A 10,098-nucleotide genomic window follows, 5' to 3' on the forward strand; every position below is an offset into this window, starting at 1 on the left:
GATAGAGGTTAGAAAGCAGGGGACAGTAGGGCTGGCGAAAGTAGCTATGATTATTAAAGGGGTAGATTACAGATTCTTGTGATGGAACTGCTCTACATCTCGAGTGTTATAATAGTCATACAAATCTACACATGTGAAAAAAATCGCATAGAAGAAATGCACACACACAAATTAGTGCATGTAAAACAGGTGAAATCTGAAGAAGACAGGTGGATTATCTCAATTTCCTAATTGTGATAACGTACTATAGGTATGAAAGATGTTACTATGGGGAAAAACTAAGGAAATGGTGTATGGGATCTCTCTATTATTTCTTATACATTCATGTTAATGTAAAATTAGATCAAATTTTTTTTTTAAAAGTAAGCTCTGGGAAAAAATCCTGTATAGCCATGTATAGGTAATTTCTTGCCGAGCATTGCCTTTACTGCATCCCATAGGTTTGGGCAGTTGTGTTTTCATTTTTATTTGTCTCTGATTATTTTCTAGCCTTGTGATTTCTTCTTTGAACCACTGGTCGTTGAAAAGTATGTTGGTTAATTTCCACGTTCCTGTGTATTTCCAGCTTTTTTCCTGTTATTTATTTTTAGATTAGTTCTACTGCAGTCAAACAACATAGTGTATATGATTTCAGTCTTTTTAAAAAGTATTGAAACTTGTCCTATGGTCTATCATTTATCTTTAGCATTTGAAGTTGTTTTCTTGTGACAGCATACATTTTATCCGATGTGACCATCTCTGTATCTTAATTGGTGTGTTTCAAGCATTTGCATTTATTATTACAAGCCAGTCCTCCAATGTATATGGAATCGGGCATAGCTGAAATAATCTTGAAAAATAACAAAGCTGGGGGTCTCACACATCCTTAGTTCAAAACTTACTATGAAGCTACAAGAATCAAAACAGTATGGCACTGGCATAAGGATAGACATATAAACAGATGGAATAGATTTGAGAGTCCAGAAATAACCCCTTACATCTATGACTAATTGAGTTTTTTACATTAAAATGTGCATTTAATAACATATACGATGTGTTAAGTTGAACTTACAGAAATAAAAAGTAAAACATTTGGAAATTAATCTGAGAATACAGACAGATCTAAAGGAAACAAACTATAAACACAAAACCCAACGAGTTTGGTGGTGACAAGAATTAATATTTAAAACTCAATTTATATTCTAATGACTCTAATTAGGTTAATTGCATCATAGAATGCTCCATATTCTTCTTCTATGATTTGTATATTTATACTGTGAACCAATGTGAACCTAAAGGAACCATTCATTCAAGATGGAGCCCAGGTGGCTAAATGAGCCTCAATTTTAAATAAAGCCAAGTGGCCATTTGTTGACTAGACATCACACATGTATTCTTTCTTTGAAAAGAATTCTTTGAAAATTCAGACCTCTGTTTAACTTTGGAACTTCAGAGATCACCTTTACCAACCACTCAGGCCTCAGTTTTATCAACCAATCAGGGCTTAGCTGTATAAACCAACCATTCAGAACTAAGCAAGTTCGAATTCCTTATTTGAATAAACAGACCTAATTGGGAGTCTAGGAAGGAACTTTTGCTACAAAAACTGAATCCTCCCTTTGTTCTTTGGAACATGCATCTTCATTTTACATCAAAGGCTGCATCTGTCTGGTTTGCAAGTTGTTCAATGGAATAAAATCCCTTTCCTCCAAATTCCTTTTCAGAGAACTTTTGTTCACAATACTGAGCAGAAAGTTTCTGGGTCTAACCAACAAGTAATTTTCTGTTTATGTTTCTTCGCAGTGGAGGTTTATTCATCCTTACCAGGATGGACTGGAAAATTGGCAGTGCCCAGGTTCATCACAGGACAGACACTCAGGATACGCTGATCTAGGAGAGCTGAAGCAAAAAAAAAAAAAAAAAATGGATATGGCAGCTCCTCAGCAGAAACACGTGAGTGTAAGGATTTGGGATCCATCTTCTATTTAGGAAAATAATTTTTTTCCATGTTCATATCCAAGAAAATCCCCATTTGCTGTAACTTGGGGTCCACATGGGGGACAGGCCTTGTGTTGGCAAAGAAGTAGCCTCCTGCCCTCAAACTCACAGTCCAGGATCCACACTCTGAAGCGTAATCTTTCCTTGTTGATCAAGAGATTTTTTGCCAATTGCCAGGTCCCATTCTTTGCCTGTTCCCATATCCACCTCCCAGTCATGGTCACCAGAAGTAAAAGGAGGAGAGCCCAAGGCACAAACTGTGAAGTCGAATCTCTCAGCAAGCTCTTGCTGATTCTGTTTGATATGCTTACATGGGATGCTCCAGAGGTCATCAGAAATAATAAGGAAGTTATGGGCCGTTCCAACATCCAAGGTCACATCCACTTGGAACTTCAGCATTCTAGGGTTCACCTGTAGAAAAGCTTTCAGCTGGGGCTCCATTTCCTTGATATTGGGCATCAGCTTTCCTAGCTGCCAGTTGGACCTGATGTCATTTTTCTGAGAAACCACTATACAAAAGAAGAACAATAAACCTTTTCCACAGGGCTCTTTCTGCAGTGAATTGACACTGCTGAGGCAGAAGATGCATCCACGTTTCAGGTACACTGGTGTCTCAAGATCGGTTGACCAGATGGGACATCTGCTTAAAGCTTGTAAGAGTTTGCCCATGTCCACTCTTCTGTGCTAGAACCTCCTCTATACTCCATTTACTTCCACCAGTAGTTTAGGTCTTGTGGGGAGGAGACAAAGGGGAGCCTTTTATTGATGAGACTCCTTCCTATCTCTTTAGCCACACCCTGCCATGCCTCTTCCCCCTAATCAGATTTTGATTTTTAATTATATCGGATAATTAGGGCTTGCTTATATTGTATTTTTTATTGATATATAATAGCTGTACACATTTTGAAAGTGCATGTAGTATTTTCATACATAAATACAATGTGCAATGACCAAATAGGGTAATTGCGTTATCTGTCACTTAAAACATTTTTCTTTGTGTTGGGAACATTACAATTATCTTCATCCATTTCAAAATATACAACAAGTTATTGATAATTATAACTTCCCTATTGTGCTAATTTATTTTTAACAAATTTTCAGAATTTATTTAATTAGGCAAGCATAGTGACTTCAATTGACGATATGGGGCCAACTGGATTTCCACATGTAAATGAATGAATGTGGATTCTCACCTCACAACATATATAAAAATTAACTAAAATTTTATTACTAATGTAAGTGTAAAAACTAAAACCATAAAACTCTTAGAATAAAACATAAGAGTAAATCCTCATGACCTAGGTTTGGGCCATGAATTCTTAGATATGCCACTGAAAGCACAAGCAAAAGCAACAAAAATAGATAAACTGGACTTCATCAAAATTAAAGATGTTTTTGTATTAAAGATCAAGAAGTAAAAATACTACCCAAAGAATGGGAGAAAAAACTTGCAAATTACATATCTGATAAGAGTTTCATATTCATAATAGGTAAGGAACTCCTACAAAACAACAAAAAACACAAAATCCATTAAAATATGGCCAAGGAGCTTGAATAAACATTTCTCAAAAAAAGTTATACAAATGGCCAATAAGCACATGAAAAGATGCTCCACATCATTAGTTATTTGTGAAATGTAAATCAAAACCATAATGAGATACCATTTGATTCTTACTAGAATAGCTATAATTTGAAAAAAAAACTAAGTGTTAGTAAAACTGTAGAGGAATCGGACCTTTGTACATTGCTAGTACATTAACAAAAACTTGTTACGAGGGTAGATGTCATGTTAAGTGTACTTACCACAAATAAAAAAAGAGAAAAGAATGTAATGTGGTGTAGCCACTGTGGAAAACAGTTTGCTGGTTCCTATAAAAGATATCCAAAATAGCCAAAAAAATAGAAACTATCAAAGTATGTATCAACAGAGGGATGGATAAACAAAATGTGATAGATAACATACAATTAGATATTACTCAGACATAAAATTGAATATCTGATACACCCTACAACATAGATGAACATTGAAAACATTATGCTAAGTAAAATAAACCATACACAGAAGGACAAATATTGTATAATTCCATTTATATGAACTATCTAGGATAGTCATATTGCTAGATACTTCAATAATTTCCAGAGAGGCTTCCTTCATCATGTGATATTCCTTTTGTTTTACCGGGACCATTTTCTTACAATGTGAAAATCTTTCCAAATGATAGGTTTCATTTTGGGGAACCTTGGCCATCTTCCCAGTTTATAACTATAATTTACAGAATGTGCACCCAACATATGGCAATTATAAAAATTGAACAAGAATATTATTATTAAGTAGCTCATCAAGTCAAAGGAATTTCATGATTTTCTAACGGAATGGGTTGGCTCAATCTCTAATAATCGACAGGCCAAGCCTATCATCATATTTAGACTTCTACTTTGCCTCAGGTTCAATTCTGTTCCTGTTAAAGGACAATGACCACTGGTGCTCTGACCCTTACCATTAATCATTTTAGAAGTTATGCCACTAACATTTTTAATGATTTCCATGAGATTGAAGAAGTGCTCTTTTTTTTTGCACAATGATGGAACTCCAGCTATCTTCTTTATTCTGTTTCTTCCTGAAGATTCATGAGCCACATTAACTGTAACTATTTCTGATTTTCCATATTAGGAGTAATCATTTTTCTCCCAATGTATTTTTAATAAGTCCAATAGTGAGGAGTATTACAATTTCAATCCTTTCAAAGTGTCTAAAGCGAATAGTGGCCATGCCTGTCACAACTGTCTCTAGGACTTTGAGTTCTTTACCTGACTAGAGGTTCGGCTACTTGCAACTTCCAAGACACTCCCTGTTTTCAGGAAATTGCTCTACATTCCGTCTTCCAATTCCACTAACTTCTCCTGCCTGTTCTCTGCAGCAGAGCTTTCACTACTGATGCAAAATTCCTCTGCAATTGCCCCCTTGGACTTAATGTTTCCAAACTCGCAGGATATGCAAAAGTTTAGAACCAATATAATATATTCTTTATTTACTGTGATTCCTAGTCACTCAAAACCAAAAGTCTAACTTTTATAACTAAGAATTGCATTGAAGTCATAAATGTTCCTTTCAATACCATACAGAAACATCAATCATTGTTGGTCTCACAATAACCATAAAAAATGAGATTTGTAGTAGTAGGTGTGACCTTGGATGATCTGTAGTAAGTGTGTCGTATTTATTGAAATCCCACTGGAAAGAAAACTCATGTGTATCCCTTTCCATTAGGTAAGATCCTTTTATTTGAAACATTATTCACCAAACTGAAACTCTATGCATAGTGGTTTACTGTACTTCATGTATGGGTTTTTGCAGTTATAATCTAATGGTAATAGAAGCAGAGTTATCAACAGGCACTAAAGGCCTTGTAATACTTTCCTCTGTCTTCTGAGGCATAGGCCTATTACAATGCATTTACATCTTACATTTGAAACCTTTTAAATTATGCATTACATATTCATAGGTTTTAAATTATCTGCGTCTACTTGAAATAATGTAGACAAATCTTATGGTCCCCTTTGGGTTCTTATTAGAGCTTCCTCTTCCCTACCATTGGGATTTAAACAAAGGTCCGAAGCTAGAAATGTCTACCTACATGTTCTTTCTGCATTTGTCACGCAGGGACACACATATACCCCACCACTCTAAGTGTAAATGTAAAATAAAAGAAGGTTTATTGGGGAAACTCACAAGCGGAGATGCAGCAGAGTGCATGACTCTTCCATTCTCTTGACGGCAAGTAGAGAGGCATGCTTGGGTACAGCACAGCGGGAGAGCCTCTGAGCTTAGCTTCTGGTATCAGGCTGCTTTACTAATTCAAATGTTGTGCCAGCCACTTGCTAAACCACCAAAAGTGTGTAGGTGTTTGTGAGAGGGATTTGGGAGGAGGATGAGCCTCAAAAACGTCCCAAGTTTTTTCTCCTCAGTCTATCCCGTGGCCCTTGGTGGTTCATTAAATGTGAGCCTTCCTACTAGCTCTAATGGATCCTGAGTCAGAGTCATTCTTGCATAGTTGTCTGGGAGGTCTCCTGCTGCCTGGATAGCAAGTCACTGCTTAAAACATTGTAAAAAATCATTTTGGTCTTTGGATCCATATGTGAAATGGGAAATTTACACCCACTGCACACTTTCTGGGATCAGAGATATTAATGCCTAAGGTCTGTCATCCCTTTTTGATTAAAAGTCAGGCTTTATATACACATTTAAGGAAACAAACAAACAAACAAAGTCCCGCAGGGACTCAAGAATCATTCTTATTAAAAACAACCTCTGGGGGTAAAAAAAAAAAAATAGTTGTACAACCGTAAGAGGCAATGTCACTATCTAGATTCATGTCTCTTCAGGTATCCCCAGACTGAGCAACATACACCACCCATCCACCCACCAAGGTCATATACCCATCTACCCACCGAGGTTATACACCACCCATCCACCCACCAAGGTCATACCATCTACCCACCGAGGTTATACACCACCCATCCACCCACCAAGGTCATATACCCATCTACCCACCGAGGTTATACACCACCCATCCACCCACCAAGGTCATAACCACCCATCCACCCACCAAAGTCATATACCCATCTACCCACTGAGGTCATACACCACCCATCCACCCACCAAGGTCATATACCCATCTACCCACTGAGTTTATACACCACCCATCCACGCACCAAGGTCATATGCTGCCCTTCCACCCACCAAGGTCATAGACTCCCCTTCCACCCACCAATGTCATACACCACCCATCCACCCACCAACGTCATACACCACCCATTTACCCACCAAGGTTATATGCTGCCCTTCCACCCACCAAGGTCATATACCACCCATCCAGCCACCAAGGTCATACACTACCCATCCACTCACCAAGGTTATATACTGCCCATCCACCTACCAAGACCAATCACCACCCATCCACCCACCAAGGGTCATAAACCACTCATCCACCCACCAAGGTCATACACTACCCATCCACTCTCCAAAGTCATAAACCATACATCCATGTACCATTGTAAAACCAAACATAAATTCTGAAAATATTGAAGATAGCCAAACTGTTTCTGCTCAAACTGTCCTGGCTTATTACCCTATGAGTCCTGGATATACAGTTGCTTAGCTAAGATAGAGGAGACAGGGCCGTATACAATTTTTACAGAGCAGGAGGGAGCCAGTTCAGCTAACCTTTTAGATGTTATTAATGGAGAGGCTAGAATGGGTGGCAAATACAGGATTTTATTAATGTTAAGACAGCTATTCTAGTCAAATATGGTAGCTCTATTACTATGACGAGTGCAAACCTGGGTAAAACAAGCAGGGGTAGAGATGATGGCCACATATATCTGTTTGGATTTTTCAGCACAAACTGCAGTTCTCTGCATCAGTCCCCTGAGTAGCTGCATTTACAGGTGCCTGCCACCACACCTGGCTAATTTTTGTGTTCTTAGTAGAGATGGGGTTTCATCATCTTGGCCAGGTTGGTCTTGAACTCCAGACCTTGTGATCCACCCGCCTCAGCCTCCCAAAGTGCTGGGGTTACAGGCATGAGCCACCACACCACGCTCAAATTATTTCTTTTAAATGTGGTCACATCACATGGACATGTACACATGTAACACTAAGATTGAGTTCACTATTGAGTTGTTTCAATGAGAGGTAGCTGCTAAAGGCAGCACTTTCTTGCCTTTAATAGTCTAGTCACGAGTGACTCAAAGCCAGACCATGTATTAACGTACCGTGTCTATAATAACTGTACCATGTATCTATATAGATTTTTATTTCAGTCAAGTATAATAACGTACCATGCATCTATATCGATTTGTATTTCAGATGGGCTACTCCATGATCAAGATGACAAAAGTTTAATTTATTGTATAGAACCACCAATGCCGTGAGTTATCAACAATGTACCGTCACTATGTTTGGCAGATGATTGTGGCATTGCGTAGGATTTATCCACCTTGGAGAAAAGTTATTTCTTTTTTAAAATCAGTGACTCATGCCTTTTCTAAGATGGAAAGTCTTATTGGAAAACTCCTACTGTGCTAAGGGTTTCAGTGAACAATCTTTCAAATTTGGGTAAAGGTGTAGGTGGGCCAATTGATGAGAAATGAGTAGGGAGTTGCCTGTTCATAAAGCTGATTCAGACTCAGAAACCAAACCTAGCTGTTGATCAGTTGTATCATGTCCATTTTTCGACAGATTATTTTTGGGCTTACCTCACCTTAAAATTCTTACATCATTTTTGGTTTGGTAAGAATGCTTTGCAGGTAAAAGTCACAAATCTTCCTTTAGTGAAAATGATTTGACTTCAGTAGGGCCCGATCCCAGGCTAACAGCTGTTGCTAAACATCGGAATAAAGTTCTCAAATCCAAGAACCCAGAAGCCGCTGAACACTGGTGGAGGTTATCATTGTTTTTATTTGTTCGTTCTTGGTAAGGCTCTAAATAGCTATAAGATTGGTCTTAGGAATAAAGAATTTGGGCCCTGAAGTAACTGATAGCCCGAGAACAGGGTTTGTCTCACTGATTAAGGAGGATTTTCAAGGTTGCGGCCCGCCCGTCAAGTTTGGACAGTACCTACAGCCTTGGGATACAGATTGTAGTAACATGCACAAGTATAGAATTCATTTTCTCCAATATCCAAAGAGGTCAGACAATTGATGGGCCTCCTTCTTTCCAGGGGGGACAGAAAGGCCATCAAATGTAACTTAATAGACTGAATTATCTCTAAGGATTGAAGTCTAGTTAGCTCCCAAGTGTGCCAGTCTTCCACATTTAAGGTCTATCCAGATTTAAGGTCCTATGCATATTTAGTCACTTGGGTTTAGATGCTATGCAATGCAATGAGAAGAGGTTTATCTTTTTTCATTGGCGACAACTATCAAAATAATATCCATATCCTGGAATGTTTAGACCTCATCTATTAGTCCACAATGTATTCAGATTTGTCCAGTTTCATTTGCCAGAGAAGCTTGGACAAGAAACAACATATTGTGTTGCTTGTCAACTAAAGAGAAACTGATGTGGGGGTTTTATTAAAGGGGTAGGAAAAAGAGAGCATTAGCAATACCCAAGGATACATATAAAATAGCATAGGTGACGGCTATTTGTTCAGTCATTGTAATGAGATGCTGCATTACAAGAACAACAGTTTCTTATTTGTAAGCCTCAATAGACCACGGTGAATCTCCCAGTACCAGTGACTTTTAATGACTTTCACTGGCCAGAATAGGAGATTGGTTTTATAGCACCCTTGCCTCCAATGATGCTTGGATGAGGAGACTACCTTTTTTGTTTTTTTTTTTAAACATCTCGTCAGAGGTGACATTGTTTCAGTGTTACAGCCATTGACAAGTTTTAAGCTATTAAGCAGTTCTAAGCCATGCATTCAGCTACTAAAGAAGCCACCAACACCAGTCACAATGAATGCACCTGATTAGTAGGTCCATGCACTCAGCACAATCATACTGATCAAAGGCAGGATTAACAGAGAAGAACAAGCACAGTTCAGAGCCCCTCCCCTTTCCTGGATCCTCCTCCAACAAAATGGTCAGTAGCCAATTGAAATGCAATTTAATCAACGTTTCCTTAAATCAAATAGTTCAGGTTTTCACTTCAATTCATTGAGTTGTCTGCATGTTTCACAGAAGCGGCAGCCAAATGCTATCCAGGCATTCATGTCAATCAATCTGGATGCATTTCTGAGCAGCTTCTGTTCTTGGCTTATACCTAGTATTTTCATTCTTGGCTTATACCTAGTATTTTCATTCTCTATAAAAAGTCCCGACCTTCCCTCCACCAAAGTGTTGCTAGTTTTTGTAACATTTAAAAACACCTTTTAGTTCCCCTCATCCTCAGCCACTGCCCTCAGTGTAGCTCCTCTCTGTAATTGTATCAGCCATCTGTCTTTAACCCATTTACAACCCAATTAACCACTCCCAGCCTACCACCCTTCCTGACCATCTCAATGCTCCGGAACCCCACCTTCTTCCTACTAGTTACCTACAGCAGCGTCATTATGTTGTGTTGTATCTTTCCCAGGAAATCCTCACTCTGAGATTTCGGGTTGTGGATTTTGC

The sequence above is a fragment of the Mandrillus leucophaeus genome, unplaced genomic scaffold (genome assembly GCF_000951045.1).
Source record: "Mandrillus leucophaeus isolate KB7577 unplaced genomic scaffold, Mleu.le_1.0 Scaffold996, whole genome shotgun sequence".
Lineage (NCBI taxonomy): Eukaryota > Metazoa > Chordata > Mammalia > Primates > Cercopithecidae > Mandrillus > Mandrillus leucophaeus.